At 50.5% G+C, this 27006-nt stretch overlaps 1 long non-coding RNA gene across 1 annotated transcript in view; it reads right to left on the bottom strand.

The window, feature by feature from the left end:
- The window catches only part of LOC112551214, a 60245-nt gene extending 51044 nt beyond the window's left edge, over nucleotides 1-9201 (bottom strand). The window contains exons 1-3 of the long non-coding RNA XR_003095422.1: nucleotides 9066-9201; nucleotides 7511-7702; nucleotides 5778-5976 (exon numbers count right to left, since the gene is read on the bottom strand). This is a non-coding gene — a long non-coding RNA (uncharacterized LOC112551214). The remainder of the gene's footprint in view (nucleotides 1-5777; nucleotides 5977-7510; nucleotides 7703-9065) is intronic.
- Nucleotides 9202-27006: the final 17805 nt, after the last annotated feature.

The following is a 27006-nucleotide window of genomic DNA, read 5'->3' as shown; positions in this document are numbered from 1 at the left end:
TTTCCTTCTCTCATTTCTCCGCCGCGTCTATTGAGACTCCCTGAAGGAGAGCCTTTGAGCAGGCTCGAGAGGTAACACAAGCCTCAGGAAGGAAGGACAAAAGGGATCCGATAGTCAGCAACTTCATTTCAAACACACAAGGGAGTTTTTTGCCTAAGCCCTTTACAGGTACAGAAGGCTCAGAGGGGATCGAGGAAACAAAGGAGCTGTTGGTCCGAGTTCATCTACGCGGCTCAAGCCAGAGGGAGATGCACAGCATCCCGCCTCCCCGAGCCGACCGCGGAGCCGAGATCTTTCCAGCCGATAGCGTGGCTTCGACTCCTGGCCTTGGCAGCCAGCGAGGACCTGCTGAAAACCAAGCTGCAGGAAGTTTGGATGTTTGCTGAAGGGATGTACTGTACGAGGCAGTGTTTTCTTCCACCCCAGCGATCGCAGGCCTGTCATTCCCACTTATTCAGGGCATTAATCTCGCTCGGAGCAGAGCTGGGCGGATACAGTCCTGCTTCCCCAGCTTCCAAAATACAATGCCCCATGACCACGGGCTGGTCGTCTTCCAGGCGGCAGGAGCATTTCACCTCTGAATCCCTCGGTGAAGGGAGCCAAACAGATCTGCGATTTATTCGCGCTGCTACATGACTCCTTTCCAAACCGAAGGGCCGGGGAGGGACAGGAAGGCCAAGCAAATCCTGGGGATGCAGCTGCATGATGAGGGGGGCGAGGGACAAGACGGCGGCCACTTCTTCAAATTTAAATCCAAGTTTCAGTGCAGAGAGAGGGGCTCGCATGGTGGAAGAGAGCGGTGGGTGGGGGGTTGTTAACTGGGGGGAGTGAAAAAAAACTGTTCACAGCGCCCAAACACTACTCTAACCCCACGCTACCGCACCCCCAGCTCCGCCCTGGAGCCAGACTCAAGCAACTGGGCCCAATTCTGCACGGTGCACGGATGAGGAAGAGATTATCAAGGACACAGACCACACGGCGTGCAGAGGCGACGGGGAAAATTAAACCTTAAGTGCATTAAAGCCATTGCACCCTCTCCCCGGATTGCACCGTTCTTCCTCTCCAGAGGCTGCGGCGATGGGATTAGTGGTCGTGGGGCGAAGGTGCAACCCAGGCGAGATGGAGGGAACAGAGGTTCGGACCGAGACTGCGAAGAGGACGACATATCCAGCAGCGACGTGATGGGTTGCACAGGATGCTGCTTTGGGATCCGAGTGTTTTCACCTGCAATTTTTTCCCCCCTTGCCCGTACAAAGGCGAAGCCAGGACATGGGCAGAGCAGCAGCATCCAAACTGCTGCTCCAGCAAGGTCGTCTCTCCGTTATTTTTTTGCAGGCTTCCTGCCCACAGACACCTGGATCTGGAAGTCCAGCCGGGTGCCCTCTTGTGCCCAGTAACCTTTCCCACCCAGGCTGGACTGGATGCAACTAGGCTGCACCTGATCTGCAGCCCGGGCATCTTTCCAAACGATGCCAAGGGACCCACTCTGCTGTCCCAGCGCCAACGTGCAGCAAGGCAGAGGTCTGTACAAGTTGCATAAGAGTTTCACGCAGGTGTTGGAAGCACCGACCCCATTTGTTGCTCCTTCACTGCACATCAGAGAGATAAAGACTAATGTAAAGGTCACGCCGAGCAAACAGCCAAGCCTTCTACATTAAACGTGGCAATGCTCACCTGGGAATCAGAAACCGCTCCAGTGTCAGGCCCTGTAGGGGCTCGGGGACATGTTAAGCAGCTGGTGCTGGCCCTTGTCTTGAAGTGTTCAGAGCCCATATAATCTAATGGTGCAAGTGAAGACATGCATTCAAACCTGCATCACTCCACACAGTTCGGTGAGGCTTTATGCCAGGAAAAGCCACGAGAAAGAGAGCGAGCCCTGAGCTCGCTGCCAGGGGTGTCCACAGTCCACCCAGCCAGGGCTACAACGCTCTGCCTGGATTTCCAGCCTCTGCATTTGCTTGCCATTAACAGCCCCTTGCCTCACAGCAAGAGTCCTAGTGTGCATAGCATCCTGCCACCTCTCCCCTTTCTGTCCGCACGGCTTTTCCCATCGTGGCTAAAACAAACTCAAGTTTTCTTTGTGCCTCAGCTGAGCCAACTAGGGGGTATCCAGATATACATCTATAGATGGATTGATAGAGATCTCTATCTATATAGTCTCACTTACCTATATATCTACATAGATATATCTGTATAGATATACACAACTATAATCTGTATATCTGTGCATCCATACAGATATATCTGCATCTATCTATAGATATATGTGTGCATCCATACAGATATATCTGCATCTATCTATATATATGTGTGCATCTATACAGATACATCTGGATCTATAAACGCAGATATATCTGTGCATCTATACAGATATATCTGCATCTATCTGTAGATGTGTGTGCATCTGTGCATCTATACAGATATATCTGCATCCATAAATGCAGATATATCTGTGCATCTATACAGATATATCTGCATCTATCTATCTATCTATCTATCTGTGTGTGTGTGCAGATGCACACACACACAGAAAAATAGATAGATAGATAGATGCAGATACATCTGCATAGATACAGATATAGATATAGATAGATACAGATATATCTGCATCTATCTATATATATGTGTGCATCTGTGAATCTATACAGATACATCTGGATCTATAAATGCAGATATATCTGTGCACCTATACAGATATCTGCATCTATATATACAGATATAGCTGCATCCCTGTATCTATACTGCTATATCTATGTATATCTGTATAGATATACACAGATGTATCTATAGATAAGTGAAAATATAGCTATAGACAGAGATCTCTAGCTATACATCTATAGACAGAGATGTGGTGTGTGTGTGTGAACTGCATCCCACCACTGCTGGCTTCACTAAGACCACTGGCAATACGGGCCCATTTACTGCCATCCTAGAGGGACTGTATTTATGTTTTAAGTGACAAACCCCAGCAAAAGCTTGGAGTACCATCCACTCAGCAGAATAGGCGTGCAGGGAATGAGGAAGATCTATAGATAGAAATCTCTATTTCTAGATCTATAGCTATGTAAGGGAGAGATAGAAACACCCACTGAGCATCACACCTTGCCTTTGGGATGAGTTTTTTTAGAAGAAACCGATACCTAGATAAAGCATACCAGGCTGACTGGACCGTCACTGGCAGGATTTATTGTACAATCAGAAACCCACCATATCCCCCCTTCCTATTCAGATGTCCTCGACCAGGCAGCCTGAGCTTTCTCCGCTCCAGCGGCCGTCCGAGGGAGGCCGGGGGCCGCGAGCCCACCAGGTCTGCGCCTGTCCGAGTCCACTGCCCCAGTCCCACGCTCCTTCCCGAGGCAGGAGCTGCCAACGTCCTTGGTCTGAAGAGAGCAAACAGGGGTTTATCTCTCCTCAGCAAACAAGCCTGCCATTAAGGGACAGAACTTGGACAATATTTAATGACTCCGATGCAATATTGAATTACTCCGATCGTGGGAAGGGGATGGCCGGGAGCAAGAGGAGGAGCGGGAAGGTGGGAACTGCAGGGGAAATTCCAGAACCGGAGATGAAACGGAGCTGCAAAGCAGCTCTGACAGGTTAACAGGCAGGTAATACCCCGGCCGTGTTTGCTTAACCAGGCTAGCTCCCCGGGCAGCCCCGCGAAGGCCGAGCGGCACATCCTAAACCGCCGAGGAGAGGGTTCAGCACAATAACCGGTCAAGCAGGAAGCTGGGGACGTGGCTCGCTGGGCCGGGAGCCTCTGCTGTGTCTTGGGCCCCGACTCGTCCCCGTGCGGGGAGATGCACAAGCACTCGTGGATGACCAGATTCGACTCATCTGCCTGTGCAGGCTTGTCATAAACCCACCTTCCTTGGGGGGCTCGCACCCTCTGATCGGGGTGGCTTTTCTTGCCACCTCTGGGAAGGCAAAGCCAGCCACCCTTGCAGAAAAGTAACATCAAACCCCGAAAGGTGTCCCCGGCATTCATACCCCCAAGGGCCTCTACCAAGCCACCGATGCAAAGAGGTCGCCCTCTTCCAAGCATGGCCCAGGGGTTCGAGCACAAATGGAGATCCCTGTAGTCCAGTCCTGTCATGGATGTTAGGGTCGGAAGGGACCTCAATAGATCGAGTCCGACCCCCTGCATAGGCAGGAAAGAGGGCTGGGGCTAGATGACCCCAGCTAGATGCCTATCTAACCTCCTCTTGAAGACCCCCAGGGTAGGGGAGAGCACCACCCCCCTTGGGAGCCCGTTCCAGACCTTGGCCACTCGAACTGTGAAGAAGTTCTTCCTACTGTCCAGTCTAAATCTGCTCTCTGCTAGCTCGTGGTCATTATTTCTTGTAACCCCCGGGGGCGCCTTGGTGAACAAATACTCACCAATTCCCTTCTGTGCCCCCGTGATGAACTTATAGGCAGCCACAAGGTCGCCTCTCAACCTTCTCTTGCGGAGACTGAAGAGGTCCAGGTGCCCCAGTCTCTCCTTGTAGGGCTTGGCCTGCAATCCCTTAACCATACGAGTGGCCCTTCTCTGGACCCTCTCCAGGTTATCCACATCCCTCTTGAAGTGCGGCGCCCAGAATTGCACGCAGTACTCCAACTGCGGTCTGACCAGCGCCCGATAGAGGGGAAGTATCACCTCCTTGGACCTACACCTCCTGTCCCGACACCCCTTCCCTGCAAGCCTCCGAATGATGCATACCGCCAGTCCCTTGGGCACAGACCTTTGCCCTCCCGCGCTTGCAAAGCACCAAGCCGTGCCTAGCACTCGACCGGGGCTACGGGGAGGCTGCTCATGACAATGTTTGGTAATCCTCATGCCACCGGCATAGGGTACGATGGAGACAAAGCCATGATTCCCATTCGGGGTTAAACAAACCACGGAGAGAGGGAGTCTCACCCAGCACAAGGGTGTTAGGGAGTGTTAAGCAGCCTGCCAGGCTCTATAACCTTCGGCAAACAACAGATTAACCATTAGTCAGGTGTTAACCCTTCAAGAAAGTGCACTCCTCCCTACCGATCAGGACCGGCAGCCCCAGACCCTCTAAAAGCTAATGGTGGTTTGCTTCCTTGAGACAATCACGGACCAGCAATTGGCACTGCCACCCCGCACCCTCCGGGATCCCCAGGCCCGATTTCCAAGCCTTGTGCTGAGGTCACACTGTGTAATATTTTTAATGATTTAAAAAAGTAGTTTATTAGAAAAAGAGAGTGACACCAGTTTGGGGAGCTCATCAGAAAGCAGCCGTCTGGGGCAGGACGACACGCACGGCTAGGCAATGCAGTCACCGCCAGCCCACGGCTCCTAACGAAGGAGCATGCAGACTATTAAATGAACCTCTCTCGTCACCAGCTTTGATACAGCTCCTGACCTGCAACCGCTTCCCCACGGGTGTTTTTTTCCCCTGTGGATTAGGACTTCACATTATTCAGAGCTCTACGGTAGAGGGAACAGCCCGCAGTCATTGCTATTCTGGATTAAAAAAAGGAGTTTCTGCATCTCACATGAGCAGCAAAAAGGCTGAATAAGTCAGGCTTTATCCTGCAGCCTTTGCACGCTCGGACCCTGCAGCCTCCTGGAACTGGCACAGACCTCCAGGGACACACTGCAGGTGACAGAGAGGCCAGACCAGTTCTGCAGGCACCTGGAGCAGGAGATGTCTGCATCAAGGTGTGCTCTGCCTCTGTTGACATCACAACCGCTTGAATCGGAGCCGCGCTCCCACCGCCGGGCACGGGGAAAATACCACAAACAACAAACACCAGGCAGCTCTCACCTGGCGAGCGAGACTTGACCCTTGGACCGGGACTGTCTTAGCAGGAGCTGGCTGCCCTGCCGGCCTGGGCTAAGGCGGGGCGACGTGGTTCTCCGAAGGGTGGGAAGTTTGCTTGCCAAGGGCTGCGTGCATAATGCTTTCCTTTTATTTATTTTTTAATGCCCTGATCACTGTTTTCCTCTGGTTTGGGGTTCCTCTCCTTTAAAAGAAGGGATGGGAGGGAAGCAGGGAAGGAAAAATGGGGAGGGGAGGGAAAGAAAAAAAAAAAAAAAAATGATTTCATTTGAAGATTTCCTTTGGTTTTAAATAAAATGTTTCCTGATATTTACTTAGGTTATGGAAATGAATGCTTTCCCCTTGCGCACGTGTGCGCACACACTTCATTTTCCAGCCAGCCAAGCTGAGAAGAATCGCCCAGATGATCCCCCCTTGCTGCTCTCCAACAGGGAATGATCCACTGAACAGCAGGTTGATCAAAAAGGTTTGAGAGACTCACTTCCCATTGTCTTTGGGTTCGTGCCAGGGATCCCCCCTTTCCAAAGGGGTGACCGGGGTGCACTTCAGGGCCCGAGATGTGACCCTGCCACCATCCAGCACCATGAGACAGCATCTCCATAAGCATCTCAGTAGTCTCTTGATACTCTCAATACCCCAGCTACAAAACTTACTTGCATTAAAAAACAAAGGTAAAGTTGACTTTGGCAAATTATGTGCAACAAGGCTCGAGGTGACCCTATGGTATGACGCAGGGTACGGAAATCAGACTCTGCAGCTGCAAAAAATAATTAACCTGTACACACACACACACACACACACACACACACACACACGCGCGCGCGCGCACGCGCTTACTTTAGGGTAAAGTACATCAGCACTGAAAAGGAAACGTCACAAGAAAAATAAATCCATCTTTCTATGAGAAAAAGAACAACACTTTCATGAAAACCATGAACCAGGAACATAAGAGCTACAGATGCTAAGTACATGAGACAGTGATTCTCAACCAGGTGCCACAAGATCCTTTGAAGGATGCTGCAGGAAGGGCGAGGACATAAGAAGATCAAGGCAGGCTCAGGCTCCCCAGCCCCATTACCTGAGCCCTCTAACAAATAAATTAGTTTTCGAAATGCAGAACCCCTCAATGTACAAAGCGATGGAGGGATGCTGTGTCTAAAAAGGCCGAGACGCACTGAGAAAGCCTTTACCGAGAAGGACGGGCATCGCTCACCGAGGCTATAAGCAATGCAAAGGTGGCCGCGCTTGCTCCTTTTTGCAGCACAACTCCTGCATAGTTGGCTTTGAAAAGACATGTTTTACTAGGGACGGAAGGGAACCGACTCTTAACTCAGCCATAAATTTGCCATCAAAGGTTTGTTGGATTCCCTGCCCCTGCCCTCGCTCAGGGAGCAAAGGATTTATGGCTTGTCAGGTAAGCAGCTTTGCAAGCAGGAGGGGGTGGGAAAAAACCCTCAGGATGGAAAGACTTGCCAGGTAAAAGTCTAGGAGAAAGTAAGCCGTGCTCTGGAAAAGGCACCTTAATATTTCAATGCCAACGTGCAGGGATGCCCGATAAAGCAGCCCAGCCGTGCCAGAACAGTCTCCATGCATCGCTGCTCGCAGGCAGCATCTCTTCTCTTGTGGGTCCCAGTGAAACACCCTTCCCTCCCCATCACCTGCTGAGACCAGCCACTTTCTCTGGCTTTTCTGGTGCCTCGATCTAGGTAAAAACCTACCTCACTAGTGAGTTTGGGCTAAGGAGGGGTGGGCTGCAGCTCCAAGACCTGAACACACCCACGGCCAGAGACTGAGGGGGTCATCTTGGGGCAAAACCTTGGGAATCCAGTGCTCCAGTTGGGACAAGTCTTCATTGCTTTGTGTCTTATCGGTATCCTTCATCTCTTAAAAAGCAGGAGACTACTTCTTCCCTGTGAGGAATACAGTTAAAGGGATGCATTAATTTGCAGAGCACCTCCTCCTCCCAGCTTAATCTCTAGGACATGAGCAATTGTATTTCCTTCCTGCATTACAGACACCAAAATGGGTCAGTGAAAGCACAAGTCATCCCTGCACTTAGAAGAGCCGGGGCACACTAATGCGCTTGAAGCACACACCCCGTCGGCCCAGGGGCAATCTGGATCCGGAGAGATGTGCAGCCCTGTTCAAGGCAAAAGGGAGAAATGCAGCTTCCTAGACTAGCTCCTGGAGAGGGTAAGGTTGAAGGCAGCTGGCACAGACTGAACCAACCCGACGATGGAGAGAGAGCGCGACAGGGCTGATGGCTGGGATGGGGGACTAGCCGGCGCCTGCCGGTCCTGGAAAGGTCTGGGAGTTTGAGCAGCTTTCTGGGCTTCATTTGCAATGGGAAATAGGAGAAGCAAACTCCAGATGCCACTTCGAGGTGCTCACAGGTGGTGTCTTGCTTCTGTTTCCAGCTGCCCGTGGAAATACACGTGGCCCTGGCTGAAATGGATCTCGCCGAGCTGCAGAAAGGGCAGGATCCCCGCTCACATGCAAAGCAGATAACTGGGACAACACCACATCATTTCCCAGTCAAATGCACCTACCCGGCATAGTCCCTTCCCCTAGCACTCTGCTCACCATACCAAAGGGGATCGGTGTTATATGGCCCCCTGGTCTCTGCCACTGACTGCTTGGTCATGTCACCTTGGTCATGTCACCTTGGTCATGTCACCTCACCCATCTCTGCCTGGATTTCTTCATAATGATGACTAATATGCGCGGTTCATTCTTAAGACATTGGAGCTGAGTCAGAGAGTAGGAGCTCCTTGTTTCCAGAACCAGGGAGTACATTGCAAACACTGCCCAAACTGGTTCCTGGGAAGGGATTTCAAAGCTGGCCTGCGGAGGGACAGGGATGACTCAGGGAGTCAGCAACGGGGCACAGAAGGTCCCACCCCGAGCTTATCAGTTAGTCTAGGCCCCAAGCCCAGTGACAACTCCTCGCCCAGCCGCCTGCTGCCTTTGGGAGGTGGATCCACACGTGGAAGTTTGCACTTCCATGCACACACAATACAAGGTGTGCAAAGGTGGCGGGGCACAGGACAGCAACCCCTGCTCACAGGCCTCACGCCGGGCACAGACTACAAACTGGTTCACCGTATCCGAAGTACTGGAGCATCGCAAGTGCATGGAGTTGTCCTCGCCCTTTAAATCCCTCTCCTCTTGCACCCTTCCCCTCCCCGCCTGCCTACGCCTGCTCGCTCGCTGATATTTATTATCACCGGCCATTTCATAATCTCGGGCACGGGATGCAAGAACACAACTCACAACAAAGTTGCACATAGAAATCCCGGTCGCAAAGGGGATGTGGGAAAGGCTGGCGCTCCTTCCCCGTCCGCTCGGCGAGCTGCCCACGCAGACCCAGACTCGGGTCAGTAATGCTGAGGCTGCATTTCTCCCCCTGCCATCCTCCCTCAGCTTGGACACTGTTCCCTGACGGGGCTGGGGGAGGGAAATGCTCTGCAGAGTGGAAACTCTCGGAAGGGAAGTCACAATCCTCCAACCGTTCAAAAAGACGACTCATTTCTCCTCAAGGCAACACTACTGAAAGCTAGAGAGAGACTGCAAAGATACACGGCTGTGTGGATGGGGCTGGACTGGCGCTAAGGGCTTTGGGTTCAAATCCTGGCTGAGCCACAAATGCTCTGTTTGGCTCTGGCAATCAGGACTCGTGGTAGAGGTGATATCTTGTATTAAACCAACCCATTTTTTGCAACAACAAAAAGAAATTCTTTAATTGCAAGCTCTTTTTTTTGTTTTTTTTTTGCAAAAAACTTGCTGGTCTAATAAAAGAAATCACCTCTATCACGAGTCCTGATTGCTTTTGCCACTAAACCAATACCCGTTTGGCTCTAGGCAGTCCTGTCCCCTGGCCCTCCCCCGTGCCTCAGTTGTCCAGCTGTAAAATGGCAATAACGCCCCTTCCTCGGCCAACTCAGGCACAGTCTGTTCTCGTGCAAAGTCCTGCCATTGGGGCCTCTGGGCGTGATGATGCGACAGAAGCAGCAACTTGTGCAGTGCATGCAAGTGCTTCAGGTCGACCGCGGTTGGAAGAGAAACGTGGAGCACGCGGTGTGAATCTCCCTTCCAGCAACAGCCCCCAGGGAACAATGCCAGAAGCTGTGCCCGTGCTCACCCTGCCGCATAGGCGAGAACGTGCCAGTTCGACATGGGCCGAGCTAGCCTGGATCAGGCAGGGAAGTGCCACGGAGGACCACCTTGCACCGCCGAGCTGGGAGCAGGCATTGCTCCACTCCTGCGGTGCAGGGAGACCTGCTTCCAACTGAGGTGGGGGCAGATTTTCATGTGCGGAGAAAAGGGGAAACAAAATCCTCCAAAAGTACAGTCTGGAAGTGCATTGTGGTGTTTGCTCCATCCATTTGCTGTGGCAAGGCTCAGCCCTGGTCTAGGATACGGGTTTGCAGTGCGCTGATGGCTGAACAACGCCTATGGAAGGTGTGAGATAGGAGTAAAAAAAGTGTCTATACAGATCGATATAGATATCTGCTGCTTCTATTTCCAGCTGCCCGTGGAAACACACGTGGCCCCGGCTGAAATGGATCTCGCCGCGCTGCAGAAAGGGCAGGATCCCCGCTCACATGCAAAGCAGATAACTGGGACAATGTCACATCATGTCCCAGTCAAATGCACCTACCTGGCATATTCCCTTCCCCTAGCACTCCATTCACCATAGCAAAGCGGATCAGTGCTATATGGTCCTTCGGTCTCTGCCACCGACTGCTTGCATAGCCTTGGTCATGTCACCTCACCCATCTCTGCCTCGATTAGTCATCATTAAGACATTCAAGGTGAGTCAGAAAGTAGGAGCTCCTTGTTCCCAGCACCAGGGAGTCTAGAGATAGATAGACATCGGTAGATATCTATACATCTCATTTCCAGGAGGTGGAAAAGGTCAACTCCTTTCCTCAGTGCTTTGTCTGCACGTCCACAGAGCTCAGAAAACCAAAAGCAAACTGGGGAGAGCTGTGGGGCCAAAACGCGTGCATATAAAGGAGAGATAGGAGAGGCTGATGGACAAGACAAATGGAGAAGGGGAAGAAAGAGAGAGAAGAAACCATAAGCCGAGGGTAAGATCAGCACGAAGCCTGTGTTTGAATCCCGCCGGCCTGTGTCCCAGCTGCTCGCGAATACAAATCAGGACCCAAAAAGAGGGAAAGAAAGAACCAAATCAGACAATTAGGAAGGGAAGGCTCCTGGCAGGGCTCGTCCTGGAGACCCGGGGCTGGTTTTGTTTACGAGCGAGAGGAAGTGGGAACCGCTCCTGTTTGCTCTTCTACAGAAAGAGAAAGCGCCAGTGTTTTAATTTCTCCCTTGAAAGCCCCAGAGGGTTTTGCCTTCAGTGAATCAGGAGGGCTCAGATCTGGAGAGCTACCCTCTGCCTTTTGTCAGAGGAGATTTTGGTTGGTTTTCTCCCTCCCTCCTCCTCCCCCCCAGTCCCTCCATGTGAAAGAGGAAACGGAGCACAAAGCGGGTATTTTTGTACATGGAAAATAGCAAGAGAGCAAGCACCACGAACCGAAGGACACGGGCCCTCGCCCGCTGCTTGCAGGGCATCCCTGCCGGGGAGGAAGAAATGCCTCCGGTGAAACCACCTTTGCAACAGAAAGCCACGCGAGACAGCCTATGTCAAGACCAGATAAAAAGGCACGGGCATGCTGGCGTTGAGCTCGGGCTGCCTGCAGCCCAGAGGCACCACGACTAGCCAGCGTGGAGGCCCCGTTCGGTCACACGCAGAGGAACCAAGTCAGTTGAACCAGTGCAAAATCCCCGTCCGGTTGCAGCTATTCTGATGTCACGGTGGCTTCGCTGCACTCGGTAGAAACCAGCTTCTGATTCAAACCAAAACACGGCTGGTTTCAACCCAGAGCAGCCTGTCCAAGCGGGTTAAAAACCCAACCACCCCTAACGCAGTCCGGCTAAGCACAGTGCAACGGCAGACAGGCCGAGAGCACGGGGTGGTTTTAACCGAATAGGAAAGGGGAGAAAAAAAAGAGAGGAATGGAGGGGAAAAAAAAAACAAAAACCACACACCAAAAAAATAAATAAATAAATAAATAAATATCGAGGTGTCTTGTCCAAGGGGTCACTGCTAGAGCCAGGAATACAACCTGAGCTCGGTTTGCTTTGCAGGACGGGATGCTTTGATAGGTGTGCAACACACGTGGGCGAACGGGCTTTGTGGACCCGTCACGAGAGGTCGGCTGCCCAAACGCTTCAAGTATCTCTTGCATCTCTGCCTGGGAGAAGACCCAGAGAACTGGAGAACCGCTCCTCGGCGGCAGAAGGAGCCTGTGGCCTGCTGCAAAAAGAAGAAACCCGTCTGAAGCCAACATCCACCCATTTCGTTCCCGCTCCCCGGGGCGGACGGGTATGGGAAGGGAATGCAAATGCCATGGAAACCTGGAATTTGCAGACGTCATGTCCAAATGCAACCGGCGGCAAAGAGCACCCGGGCAGGCTGAACAGTGCAGCCTTTCACCAGGCGAGCGCTTCCCCGAGCTCGCCCTCCGCCGTGCAAACCTGGATTAACTCAATGGCGTGACTCCAAATTCCTGGAGGAGTCTGGCCCTTTTCGTGTGTGCCCAACAGGCAGGGTTTGAAGGGACCGTCCCGAGCATCCCGGAGCGTGAGGGTCCGGTCACACCAACACGTGTTTTTGGAAGAAGCCAAAAACTCGTTAAAAAATGCTGCATCTTAAAACAATTAAGCAGGCAGGCTGTTGGGAGAGTGGCTTTCCTAAATGCAGCAAAGGGACATTCCCAGATGAGGGGGATTGCAGTAGAAACGGAGCCTTTTTGGCAGCTCACGAGTTCTCTACGGAGCATGGCCTCTGTTGCAAGCTGCTTTTCTGCAGCGAGGCGGAGCAGTGCTTGAGCTCCCGGGATATTATTTTTCAGAGGGATGGATGGAAGCAGGCAAAGCCAGAGAGGCACTGAATATCTGGGGGACTGTCTCAAAAGGGCCTGGGATAGGGAGCTGCAGGTGGCTACTCGCTCGCCTCTACGCAGAAAGGTGCGGGCCTGCCAGGCGAGGGTGGGGAGATGGCGAGGCTTGGATTTGGCAGGCGAGGTGGTGGGGAAAGCCAGGGAGATTTGCAAGCAGATGCTTTTGAGGTGTTTAACATGCCCCATGTCACAACGTGCCACCGAGACGAGATCTGGACACTGCCCATGCATCTACTTTACACACTCAATGCAGCAAGATGTGGGAGATTTTGCTAAATGCAAGGTCGCCAGGTGTCGTTTGGCAATCCTAGCAAGCCCTCCCTGCTCCCAGGACCACAGCATGGGGAAGACCAATTCCTCCATGCATGGCACGACACAGCAGAGCTGCACTACCCTTCCTGGCAATGCCGGGATACCAGCCAAGTCCTGCCCATCCCAAAAAGCCCATTGCTCCTACAGGAACATTACTTTGCATGGATCGAAGTCGCTTTGAACAGGGAGGTGAGAGAGAAGAGAAAGCTGAAGCCTTCCCCTTGTCACAGCTCCCAAACCGTCCCCTGTTTTGCATTTAAAAACCAGTGCCACTTTGCCTGCTTTTAAAACAGGCCAAATTTCCCCGTGCGTTCAAGGAAATCCTATCTGATCAGCAATGCATTCAGGGCACGGGGAGGGGGTGGAAGCGATAGTCATCCAGACCATATGCACATCCACACACATGAGCAAGGGAGAAGCAAAATCAAAAGCCATTCAAGAGGAGAGGAACCAGGAGGAACTCGAGGCTACATTTTGGAAGATGCTGCTGGTCGGCGCTCACGGGGACCGAGCCGACTGGCAACACGGGACGGTGCCCCAGATGACGCCGCATCACACAGACTGGCAGGCACCAAGCAGCCCTCAGTGCTCAGGACACCTGATTTGGGGTTTTTCAGGGCAGCCTGAACACGGGACAGCGAGCAGGCATGGAGCAACATTGCCATCAAGCGGCTGTCCTGTGGAAATCCTGCATGCTGAGCTGGTTTGGAAGGGGCAGGAATTAGGGACACGAAGGGGACCCCCGGGGACATCACAAGCACAGGCATCGCCTCTCACCGTCCCCTTCATCAACGTACCAGAGCTCTGATTTCATTTCTTAATGGTGAACATCAGGGCAAAGCTTTCTGTCCCCCACCCACCGATCATGCTCGCCAGGCTCAAAATATACAGAGAACGATCTTAAAATAATCCATCTAGAGAGCATGCGTGTGCATGCGTATACACGTGTGCAGCCCACACGGACTTCAGAGCATCATGCTGCCGGCTGGTACTTTGAGGTGAGTTCATGAATATTAAGACGTGTCAGATCTAATTTTACCTTTTTTAATCCATTAGTGAACATAACTAACTTTGGGCATTAAAATGCTGTTTGCTTCCCACGAATGGGAGGGGAAAAAAACGCCAATAAGCATTTAAAATAAGACTGCTCAGGGGGTAACACATTTAAATTCATAGGATATAGTGAAGGAGAAAGAGGGTTACTTTGAAAGCTGATAACCAATCTAACCTGCGGAGGCTCTTCCACCGAGATGCACTTTGAGCAAAGCACTTGACCTTCACGCTGTGGCCCGGAGAAGGCCCCGAGGGCCCTAATGAAGGGATCACGAGCCTGCGGCTGTTCTGGGGGGGGACGTGGGAGCAGGGCTATGGCAATAAAACGGACAGTTCTGCAAACCCGATGCGGAGAAACAGCACCAAACCAGGGAGGATGCCTTGGAAGGACACTGGTGTCGGCGTCGGAGGGATGGTCTTGGATTTGCAGAAGGCAGGTCTCCGGAGGGCGCGCTCGGCACGGACCCCGCAACAAGCCTGGACTCCTTGGCTGTCTTTGTGCGGTTCTCCACCCCCACCCAGAGGCAAATGCTGATTATCTGTCTCTACATAATCCAACCTCCTCCTCCACTTGCTGAGAGCTGTCCACAACCATGCGATTGCTGCTCCATCCCTGCTCCCTCCTGGACGTCATGAGAGCAACCTCCTATTCCTCGCTCCCCTGTTGCCTCCAGCCAGGGAGCTGCACCCGCAGCCGTCTCTTCCGCCAGCGGCATGGGCTGCCCACGTCAGGTCCTGGCGGCAGGGACGGAGGGCGGCACGCACAGGTTTGGGCTTCAAGGGCACAACAGACAGCACCTGCCAGCACCATCTGAAAGCATTTAAGGATTGTAGAATCAAAACCGTGTGGCGGAGGTGATACATCTTTTATGAGATATTTGCAAAAAATAGATATTAGATATTTGCAACAAAAAATGTTCTTTATTTGCAAGCGTTTGGGCACAGGCACCCTTCCTCAGGCACGTGAGATTTAAGGACTGTGCACACCTGTCACATCCCACCCAGGTCCAGGCCTCAAATCTCTGCCCGTTTCCTTCTTGCCTCTCCCAAAGTTTAGTTTCTCCTCCTCCAAGGTCCCTCATCCTTTACCTGCCTGCTCCTCTCCCCGCTCTGCTCTACATATCCCCATCTCTGTGTCTGTCAGTAGCTGCGGGCAATGCACCCCAGCTTTAGGAAGACAAGTCATTGCCGAAGAAGCTCGGTGTCCAGCACCCCCATGTTGGTCTCCCTGCAGCCAGTACCAAAATGTAGGGACTGAGTTTCCACATCTAGCCCCCTTCTGCAGCCCCACTCCCCAGAACAAGCCATCGACTCCCAGCCTGCTTGCAATGAAGTGGGGACAGACCCTAAAAACAGCACACATTCGCTTTCTGGTCTGCTTTGGAGACAGGATTCCCAGCGGCACTTGCAGAAAAAGGCCCTGCTGCGCCGATCATCCCAGGGACGCTAGAGGGCAAAATTTTTTCCTCCTCGAACCCTTGCAAGAAAACAGCCTCGAGATGGCAGCACACACCAACAAGAGCAACCCCCAACTCCAAGTTCAAGCTGTGCCCGGTGGGGGGGGTTACGGCAGTCACAAATTTAAGGTCGTTCTCTTCTACCACGGTGCAGGCAGTACAGTCCATCAAAGAGGAGGTTGCAACGCTCCTGTTCTCTCCCCTTAGATCGAGGCAGTCGCTGTCGGATAGGTTTAATGTCAAAGCATTTAACCAGATCCTAAAAACACCAAGCTAGTCCAACTAGCAGCAGAAGAGTGGACAAAACAGGGGGGCAGCTGCAAATGCGCCAGCTCTAAGTTGTTAAAGAAACGTTTGCAAAAGGCAAAGCGTATCATCAACCCTGGGGTTATGAGATACGGTCTCTAATCTAGCCCTAACCCTATCTAGCAAGGCTGTTCCCTTCAAAGGTTCATTAAGAGGTCTCTGGTCCCTTCACGTGAGAAATTATGCTGAGGTTTAACTGGGTTATGAACAGTCAGGCTGAACATCAAGACAGAGGTGCTTTTAAATCCAACCTGCTCCTCCCGAATACGCAGCTTTGCCCAGCCTCAAAGCAACATCTATACGTCCCCGCTGGCCACAGCGTTTGCCACAAATCGGTCCGTCCTCTCTGCAGGCTTGCACAGGTACAAGGAGCTCCAGGTGTTCAATGCAGGTGCTCACCGAAGCCTGTGCACACAACAGGGCTTGGGGGGGGGGGGGAGGTCTCCATCTCTCTCCCAGCTCGGCCTAAAAAATCCTTCGCCTTGCTGACATTTAAGATTTGCCAGAGGACTTCAAGCCAACCGCTCGAGCCAAGAAGTGCCCAGAGCCACCCAGCGCAGCTAATCTAAGCTCTGACGCTGCAATATCTCCTTGCACACTCTCCACCCATGCTCTTTTCTGCTTTAACAAAGCCAAGTCAATTGTGGAAGGGACAGGCACCCCGTCCCCAGACACTTAGGGAGTTACCCTAAACCCTCAATCCTGTTCTCAAAAAGAGAAAGGCATGTTTCAATGGTGTTTGACTTGCAGGAGTCGTCACTGAGGATGGAGCAAAAGAGTCCGTATTGGTGATGGGTGTTGTGTCCCTGCCGCTAAGTACACAGAGTCAAAAAGCCCAGGGCTGAATCGATTCGGTCTTCTCAGGTTAGTCTAAACTGCGTAGATTGAACCAATAAGCGAGTGACCAGACGTTCACTTTTGATTCTGGAAATGCAGCCACCTGCCTGCAGTGGCCCAGGCCAGAAGCCGGGGGGCGCTAGAGCACGCCTCTGCTTGGCTGGAGCAGACAGCTTGGGCCAAGCCTAGCCTGCCCACTCTGAGGGGGAGGTGCAAAGCATCCTGGGATGCAGGGGGACTGAGAGTTAACTTGAATCTGGTGGGGGACCGGGGACAGAAGTTCAATAAACCGATTTAACCTAAATCAGTTAAGTCTGACACTACATCCACCCCGGTTTATCTTAAACCTTTTTCAGACTGGCTGAAACCAGGTTATGTGCACTGAACTTATGCTGCGTTACAGCGTTGAACCAGTTTCCAATCATTTATATTGGTTTATGTGCAACTTCTGCCCTTAGCTCGGGTGTTAGGTTGAGGTAGTTACCTTTGGACAGAGAAATGCAAAGTCCCGAGAGAGCAAGGCAAGGGCACCATGCTTCAAGACGACTGCACGCCTCCAGCTCTGCAAGCACAGATGTGAAGCCCTCCCCAATGCACCCGCTCCCAGAAGGGAGCTGCCAGACGCTGTTCGCTGCGGCTTTCGCTGCATCCTGCTGCCATCCTTGCAGAGCGGCCAGGGAGACGCTAGGGGTCACTGGTGACTGCAGAGCCATGAGATGCACGTGCAGGATCAGCAGCAAGGCATGCGGGGAGGGAAGTCTGCACGCTGGATACCCAGGCTGCCCCTGGCAAGACAGGAGCCCAGTTGGGCCACAAACAGATGGCAGGATATCCGAAAGCCAGGGGAAGGAGAGATATTCTCCATTACCCTTCTTGGGGCAGATGGATGCAAAGTAAGAGCTCCTGAACAGCTGTCAAGGAGTCCTGGACCCGTGCATGGAGCCTGCACTTTTCTCACCACAAGAGAAGCCAATGCCCACAAAGCACTTTGGGTTTCTTTGCTTTGGCGGAGTCTGGGAAAGTGTCTCTAGTGCCCCTGCTATCGGACCCAGCAGCAAAGGCTGGGTAGCGGGATGGGTCATGGGGACTGCAGGATGGAAAGCCTTTATTTGTGCACTACTAGTTCTGGGGGAGAAGCAAGGACTCCAGTCCCATAGGGGTTAGCCTGGCACCCTTCCTCTGCACATCAGGTGGGAGAGCTTGCCCCCACCACCATGAAGGCAGTCCCAGGAATCGCATCACCCACGCCGCAGAGAGACAGGCCGGGGGGAAGAAAGGGGTCATCGCAGCTGCCGGAGTAGCCAAGCTGATATCATCTCCGGCTTAGAGCACATGCACCAAGGAGAGGGGCTTCTCCAGCATCCACCCTGCAGACCCTACAGCGATGTCCTAGCCCTGCTGGGACGGCTACTTTTAATCCAGATTCAAAACTGCGTTCCTCGGGTGTTTCAGTCACCAGGCACACTGATATCCCAGGGAACGTGGTAGCTCTCAGAGCCGCAAGGTCTCCAGCTCGAGGCTTTCAGAGGTTTTCTGTACACCCAGAGGGGATGGCTCCATCAGCTGTGATGAAGTGCAGCCCACCTGAGCTCTGTGGGATGCCAGGATTGATGCCCGATAGGGCCAGCTGCTTCCTGGCACCCAGACTGCTGCACCATGGCAAACAGATGGTGAGAGCACGAAGTGGCCCCTGGCACCCACGCAGGCGCAGATGGCGAGGGCAACAAGTAGCCGCTGGAGAAGCAGGAGTTAAAATTTCTGCTTGCTAAAGGGAAGGATGAAAATGCTGCTGGAAAAGCTCTGGCTAGAACCCACCGTCTTTTGCATAAGTCACCACCACTTTCTGCAGATGCTCCAGTTTCGCAGTTGCAATACTTTATAGTAAAATAATCTATAAAACACAATCCCTTCTACCATACTCAGACCTCACCCGAGATGAGGACCTGTTGGGCTATGCATTACACACAAGGAACAAACCATCTCAGCAGACAAAGGAAGTCCCGATTCACGGGGCACGGAGACAGATGGAATAAGCAGTCACCAGATCAGGAACCAAAGATGAAACCCACCCAAATCCCAGGATGCCCAAAAGTCTGCATTTGCCACCAGCACCGTGAAGGTCACAGACTGGACTTGTTGGGGGCAGAGGACCCCCCGCTCCCCTGCTTAGCAGCAGGGCCATCCAACGCCACGTCGTATTGGCTGGAGGAAAGCAGGCTTGGACCAGATACAAGGGGAAACTGAGAGAATCACGTTGCAGAAGTGTCTGAAGTCAAGTGCTCGGTATTTCCACACATTTGCCCGAGGGCAACCCCACGGGGCAGGGAACGGGCTGAGCTATTGCATAGAAAAGCGGCGCAAGGATACTGACTGGTTGTGGGGGAGGAACTGAATAGGACCAGACTGTTTTAAAGCCCAAGAGCCGGAGGGCTGCAGGGGGAGAACGGGTCTGCCGGCCACCTGAGCTGCTCCAGACAGGGAGCCAGAGGGGCTGAAGCCTTAACAATGAGGACTCTGTCCTCTCCAAGAGCAGCCGCAGCCACACAGCGAGCATCCCAGGAGGGGGGCAAGGAGTCCAGGAAGTCAGCAAACAAGCCTTGCTTATCAATGTGAGCAAGCGCTCAGCGGTGCACGGGGCTGCTCCCGGGAAATCCTGCTTTTACACTGGCGTTGGCCGGCAATGGGGTTTTCCTGGTTGCAAGCCCAGCGGGAAGGAGGCTGCAGTCTGCAAGGGCTCTGCTGCCTCTCGAACCCCCTCAGCAGCATCCAGCTGTTTGTAACCCTACAGCAAACCTCCGTGCTCCCAGGAGGATGCAGCATATAGCGAGCCTGGAGAAGGGCCCCATCCGCGAGCCCGTCCCAAGCCCACCTGCAGGGCTGGGAAGATGCACTCGTGGCCTTTCCTCGCCCCTTGGGCCTGAACTTCGTATCCTGGGACCACGTCCCAGCGGCTCTCATGTGAGGCAGGCGGGCCACGGCTGAGACAATGCAATTTTTCTGTTACTTAGTGCTGGACCTGAGGGTTACGCAAACCCGAGGAGCTCCCCATGGCCAGCGCCCGCACTCTCCCCATCTGCAGGGGAGGAGGAAAGGTGGAAATCCAGACTTTGCAATTGTTTTCACAACCTACGGTAAAATATATCCAGTGCCCGGACCTCTACTGGGCATGGGGAGCCAGCTCCTGAAGTCTCACACAAGGGGATAAAGAAAGAAAGAGAGTCCCCGTTGCAGAGTACCAACCTCTCTTTGCAAGGGGGGTTCACCGCGTGGCCACCCTCGGCTCTCACGGGAGGCTCTGGGAATGCTCTCAGGCCCCGCGGAGAGCAGGAGGTAACCCAGCACCAAGCAGAGTAAGCACTCACCAATATGTGGTAGTGCTGGGGAGGGAGAGGCAATCACCCAGTGTCATCCTGGATGGTGGGACGTGCTAGAGCCCAGAGGCAGAAAAGCTGCAGGCCAGCTGAGATCCATAATCTGCCCCGTCCCAACCAAGCACGGGCATCTTGCATGGTTGGAGTACACAGCAAGACACCTGGTGGCATGGGTTTCATGCACAATGATTGTGATCTGGCTCCACCGAATCTCCCTGCCTCTCATGCCAGCCAAGACCCCTGTCCTTGGAGACCCAGGCTGTGCTCAGCTACATCCTCTCCATCGCAGAGGCTCTGGGCACCAGATTGCACACCAGGCACAAATCAGAGGGCTGTAAGCAGCAGGCATCAGCTCAGAAAGCACAGTGTCCCCATGGGGTGGAGAGAGCATGGGTTTGCAAGACAAACAAGGGGTCCAAGCTGTATTGCAAGACCATTACTACACAGGGGGCATGCAAAATTCCTGGTCCCTAATCTCTGGGAAAGCAACCCCCCCAAAGACCTGAAGCCTTCTCCCCAAAATGCTGCAACAACCACACTTCAGTTGGCTAAGGAGCACCCATGAAGACCTCTCTCCTCCTCCCCTCCACATGCTCTGCAGGCTTGCAGCTCCAGGATCACAGCTCTTTGATGCGGAGCAAGGCAAGCAACCAGGCTCTCCCAAGGTGCCAGAGGAGCTCGGAGCAAAAGGGCAGAGTTTCCCTGTTACAGTCAGGACGTGGCATGCCGACAGCGAACCACTTGCCGAGCCACGCTCCCTGCCACAGGGTGCACAGGGGTCCCGATTCCCAACCTAGAAGAAAACCACGGGGAGACACAAAGGATGCAAGGACCGCTACGATCGGCCGCAAAGGGAAAGCAAATCCAACTGGCAGCTTCTGTAGTACTCCCAGTTGCATGGGAAGGCTTTACCGTCACTGCCTTCTCCAGAAGCAGCTGGGAAGGAATAAAGCCAACTCTATTCTGTATCCCCACATCAGTCTGGGTCAGACATGCCACGTAGCAACAGCTTTGAACACGGAGCCTACGTGGTTAATAGGCCCTGAAAGATCATTTCTTCTGAACAAATCAAAGGAGTCCCCAAGAAGCTGAGCAGGTGGCTCTCCCAGGTTCAAAAAGCAGCAATAAAAGCAGAGCGAGGACAATTACATTTGCCCGCAGGCAAGAGACAGCGTGAAAGGCTGGCTCCAGTCCAAAGGAAATGCCGCACCGCTGAGGATGGAGCAGAGCCGGTGCTTCAGGGCCGCGGCGCAGGTAGCAGAGGGACCCACGCGGCGGAGCTGGAGAACCGGGGAGATTCCCCTGACCCACAACCGGCACGGGATGGAGATGCGTCTCCGGCACGGCGCGGGATCAGCCGCCTCGCGCTTCCATCGCTGGTTCAGCCAGGGACCACGTGCATCCCTTCAGTTCATCCCTCCCCTCCCTGCCCGGGAGGCCTCCATCGGTGGGATGGCAATGCTGGCTGTTCGCCAGGGAAGCCTCCTCATGGCAAGAGCAGTGGGAGGATGAAGCCAGCTGCCTGGGGAAGTGGAACGACCCCCTTCATTGAGCTCCGATTCATCTAAGACTGCAAACTACCTGGTGCCTGCACGGCGCAGAGACTCTGGCAGGAGTCTTATCGAAGCCAGGGCCCGTGGAAATCCCCAAGCATCCCGTGGCTTCTGTTCCCATTCCCAGCACGGATCAGATGCACCCATTGCCAGCGCTGGGTGCATTGCAAAGAGCATGAAACATCACCCGGCCCCCCAGAGACAGAAGTCACCTACCCAGCCCTGCAAAGCCTCTGTCCAGGATGCCCAGCAAAATAGAAGCGCTGCTCGACCTCAACCCAACACACGGGCTAGGGACAGAAATTGCACATACCGGTTCAAATCTGCAACACGACAGATGTTCAGTGCACATAAACCACTTTCAAAATGACTGAAACCAGTTTAAGATAAACCGGGATGGATGCATCGAAGTCAGAGGTGGGTTCTCCGAGGACCGGGGGGTCTTTGTGAAGCTTCCCGGCCCTCGGCTCTCCTGCTTTTCTTTCGCATTAAGGGAGGATGGGATGCCTCCCTTGCCCAAGTCCTATAAGGCTCGATAGGTCAAAGCAGGAACGACGTCAATTCAGGAGCCAAAAAAGCATCCGTTCCCAATCACCGGTCGGCAGCACGCTGCAGTCCCCTTCCAGTCCCTCCCGACTAGCGGGGAGGGAGGTCTCGGAGAGCGGCATGGCCTCGCGATGCCGTGGGACGCTGGTCCCAACTGCTCTGCAGCCAAGCCTCCTGGATCACCTGGGTGGGGAAACTTGGCCCCTGGCCCTAGCATCATCTGGCCTTGCAAGGTAAAGGCAGTCCAGTGCTCAGACATGCCCAAAAGATACAAAGAGCTAGAGTCCTGCTCCGGCGGCACCCCCGCCCCCCTCACCTTCCCCAAACAAAGAAGCTTTTCTCCTTCGAGGAGGGTCACAACACATTTTCATCAGATGGGAGCTTGTTTCCATTCAGCCTGGGCCCTGTCTTATCCCAGCCACCGAGAACCCTCAGTACCCTCGAGACAAGCTCCGCATTGTTTGCAACAGGCCTAAATAAATGGCAGCTCCCCCTCCCAGCCACCACCACCACTTGCTTTGACACGCTTTATAGTATAGAAAACAGCAGGGATCTCCTTTTTTTTTCCATCCCCCCCTAGAAAAAAAAATAAAAGAGAGGAGAGAGGGTGGGAGGGGTGGAAAAAAACCTGCTTGTATTCTGCTCTGTTTGAACCTCTTTGTCCATTATTGAGCAGCAGCTTCAGGAAGGGAGTTCTTGTTAAGGATGGTATTTCAGGCTCACGGGAAGCAAAATTAGGGCCTGAGTTGAAGTGACAAGGGGACAGCGGTGTTCGTGTTCACACGGGGAATGAAAACCTACCATCGGCGACAGCAGGAAGGGTGACAAGGAGTGTCTGTTCAGCCCGACACAGAGATGATACATCTGCGATCATGAGCCTCATTGGCACCACTTCATCTATCTGATCCTACAGCGCCAGCGCTGGGGAAGCGGATTTCGCACGGAAGGCACTGTGCTCGGTGGGAGCTTGGAGATATTGCCAAGCTTGGTGTAAAAGAAGAAAATATTACGTGTCGAGTGAGAAAGTTTGCTCTTATCTGCATTTTGGACGGGAGACAAATAGCAGTGTGTCACAAAGGCTTTGACGGGGAAATGAAAAGGTATTGCCAGTGTTTCTGCAGTCCTTTGGTGGAAGAGGATAGATAGATAGATAGATAGATAGATATCTTCCAGTATACTCGATAGATAGATAGATAGATAGATAGATAATCTTCCAGTATATTCTATAGATAGATAGATAATCTTCCAGTATTCTCTATAGATAGATAGATGGATAGATAGATAATCTTCCAGTATACTCTATAGATAGATAGATAATCTTCCAGTATACTCTATAGACAGATACATGGATAGATAATCTTCCAGTATACTCTATAGATAGATAATCTTCCAGTATACTCTATAGATAGATAGATCGATATCTTCCAGTACTCTTGATAGATAGATAGATAGACAGACAGACATCTTCCAGTATACTCTATAGATAGATAGATATCTTCCAGTATACTCTATAGATACATAATCTTCCAGTATACACTATAGATAGATAGATAGATAATCTTCCAGTATACTCTATAGATAGATAGATCGATATCTTCCAGTACTCTTGATAGATAGATAGATAGACAGACAGACATCTTCCAGTATACTCTATAGATAGATAGATCGATATCTTCCAGTACTCTTGATAGATAGATAGATAGACAGACAGACATCTTCCAGTATACTCTATAGATAGATAGATCGATATCTTCCAGTACTCTTGATAGATAGATAGATAGACAGACAGACATCTTCCAGTATACTCTATAGATAGATAGATCGATATCTTCCAGTACTCTTGATAGATAGATAGATAGACAGACAGACATCTTCCAGTATACTCTATAGATAGATAGATCGATATCTTCCAGTACTCTTGATAGATAGATAGATAGACAGACAGACATCTTCCAGTATACTCTATAGATAGATAGATCGATATCTTCCAGTACTCTTGATAGATAGATAGATAGACAGACAGACATCTTCCAGTATACTCTATAGATAGATAGATCGATATCTTCCAGTACTCTTGATAGATAGATAGATAGACAGACAGACATCTTCCAGTATACTCTATAGATAGATAGATCGATATCTTCCAGTACTCTTGATAGATAGATAGATAGACAGACAGACATCTTCCAGTATACTCTATAGATAGATAGATCGATATCTTCCAGTACTCTTGATAGATAGATAGATAGACAGACAGACATCTTCCAGTATACTCTATAGATAGATAGATCGATATCTTCCAGTACTCTTGATAGATAGATAGATAGACAGACAGACATCTTCCAGTATACTCTATAGATAGATAGATCGATATCTTCCAGTACTCTTGATAGATAGATAGATAGACAGACAGACATCTTCCAGTATACTCTATAGATAGATAGATCGATATCTTCCAGTACTCTTGATAGATAGATAGATAGACAGACAGACATCTTCCAGTATACTCTATAGATAGATAGATCGATATCTTCCAGTACTCTTGATAGATAGATAGATAGACAGACAGACATCTTCCAGTATACTCTATAGATAGATAGATCGATATCTTCCAGTACTCTTGATAGATAGATAGATAGACAGACAGACATCTTCCAGTATACTCTATAGATAGATAGATCGATATCTTCCAGTACTCTTGATAGATAGATAGATAGACAGACAGACATCTTCCAGTATACTCTATAGATAGATAGATCGATATCTTCCAGTACTCTTGATAGATAGATAGATAGACAGACAGACATCTTCCAGTATACTCTATAGATAGATAGATCGATATCTTCCAGTACTCTTGATAGATAGATAGATAGACAGACAGACATCTTCCAGTATACTCTATAGATAGATAGATCGATATCTTCCAGTACTCTTGATAGATAGATAGATAGACAGACAGACATCTTCCAGTATACTCTATAGATAGATAGATCGATATCTTCCAGTACTCTTGATAGATAGATAGATAGACAGACAGACATCTTCCAGTATACTCTATAGATAGATAGATCGATATCTTCCAGTACTCTTGATAGATAGATAGATAGACAGACAGACATCTTCCAGTATACTCTATAGATAGATAGATCGATATCTTCCAGTACTCTTGATAGATAGATAGATAGACAGACAGACATCTTCCAGTATACTCTATAGATAGATAGATCGATATCTTCCAGTACTCTTGATAGATAGATAGATAGACAGACAGACATCTTCCAGTATACTCTATAGATAGATAGATCGATATCTTCCAGTACTCTTGATAGATAGATAGATAGACAGACAGACATCTTCCAGTATACTCTATAGATAGATAGATCGATATCTTCCAGTACTCTTGATAGATAGATAGATAGACAGACAGACATCTTCCAGTATACTCTATAGATAGATAGATCGATATCTTCCAGTACTCTTGATAGATAGATAGATAGACAGACAGACATCTTCCAGTATACTCTATAGATAGATAGATCGATATCTTCCAGTACTCTTGATAGATAGATAGATAGACAGACAGACATCTTCCAGTATACTCTATAGATAGATAGATCGATATCTTCCAGTACTCTTGATAGATAGATAGATAGACAGACAGACATCTTCCAGTATACTCTATAGATAGATAGATCGATATCTTCCAGTACTCTTGATAGATAGATAGATAGACAGACAGACATCTTCCAGTATACTCTATAGATAGATAGATAGACAGATAATCTTCCAGTATACTCTATAGACAGACAGATAATCTTCCAGGATACTCTATAGATAGAGAGATAGATAGATAGATAGATATCTTCCAGTATACTAGATAGATAGATAGATAGATAGATAGATAGATAGATAGATAGATAGATAGATAGATAGATAGATAGATAGATAGATATCTTCCAGTATACTCTGCAGATAGATATCTTCCTGTATACTCCTTCCAGTACACTCTATAGATAGATAATCTTCCAGTATACTCTATAGATAGATAGATAGATAGACAGACAGATAATCTTCCAATATACTCTATAGATAGATAGATGGATAGATAGATAATCTTTCAGTATACTCGATAGATAGATAGATATCTTCCAGTATACTCTGCAGATAGATATCTTCCTGTATACTCTAGATAGATAGATAGATAGATAGATAATCTTTCAGTATACTCGATAGATAGATAGATATCTTCCAGTATACTCGATAGATAGATAGATATCTTCCAGTATACTCGATAGATAGATAGATATCTTCCAGTATACTCGATAGATAGATAGATATCTTCCAGTATACTCGATAGATAGATAGATATCTTCCAGTATACTCGATAGATAGATAGATATCTTCCAGTATACTCGATAGATAGATAGATATCTTCCAGTATACTCGATAGATAGATAGATATCTTCCAGTATACTCGATAGATAGATAGATATCTTCCAGTATACTCGATAGATAGATAGATATCTTCCAGTATACTCGATAGATAGATAGATATCTTCCAGTATACTCGATAGATAGATAGATATCTTCCAGTATACTCGATAGATAGATAGATATCTTCCAGTATACTCGATAGATAGATAGATATCTTCCAGTATACTCGATAGATAGATAGATATCTTCCAGTATACTCGATAGATAGATAGATATCTTCCAGTATACTCGATAGATAGATAGATATCTTCCAGTATACTCGATAGATAGATAGATATCTTCCAGTATACTCGATAGATAGATAGATATCTTCC

The sequence above is a fragment of the Alligator sinensis genome, unplaced genomic scaffold (genome assembly GCF_000455745.1).
Source record: "Alligator sinensis unplaced genomic scaffold, ASM45574v1 scaffold282_1, whole genome shotgun sequence".
In the NCBI taxonomy this organism is placed as follows: Eukaryota; Metazoa; Chordata; order Crocodylia; family Alligatoridae; genus Alligator; species Alligator sinensis.
The sequence above is the reverse complement of the archived record's forward strand: the minus strand, read 5'-3'. Positions and strand labels throughout refer to the sequence as shown.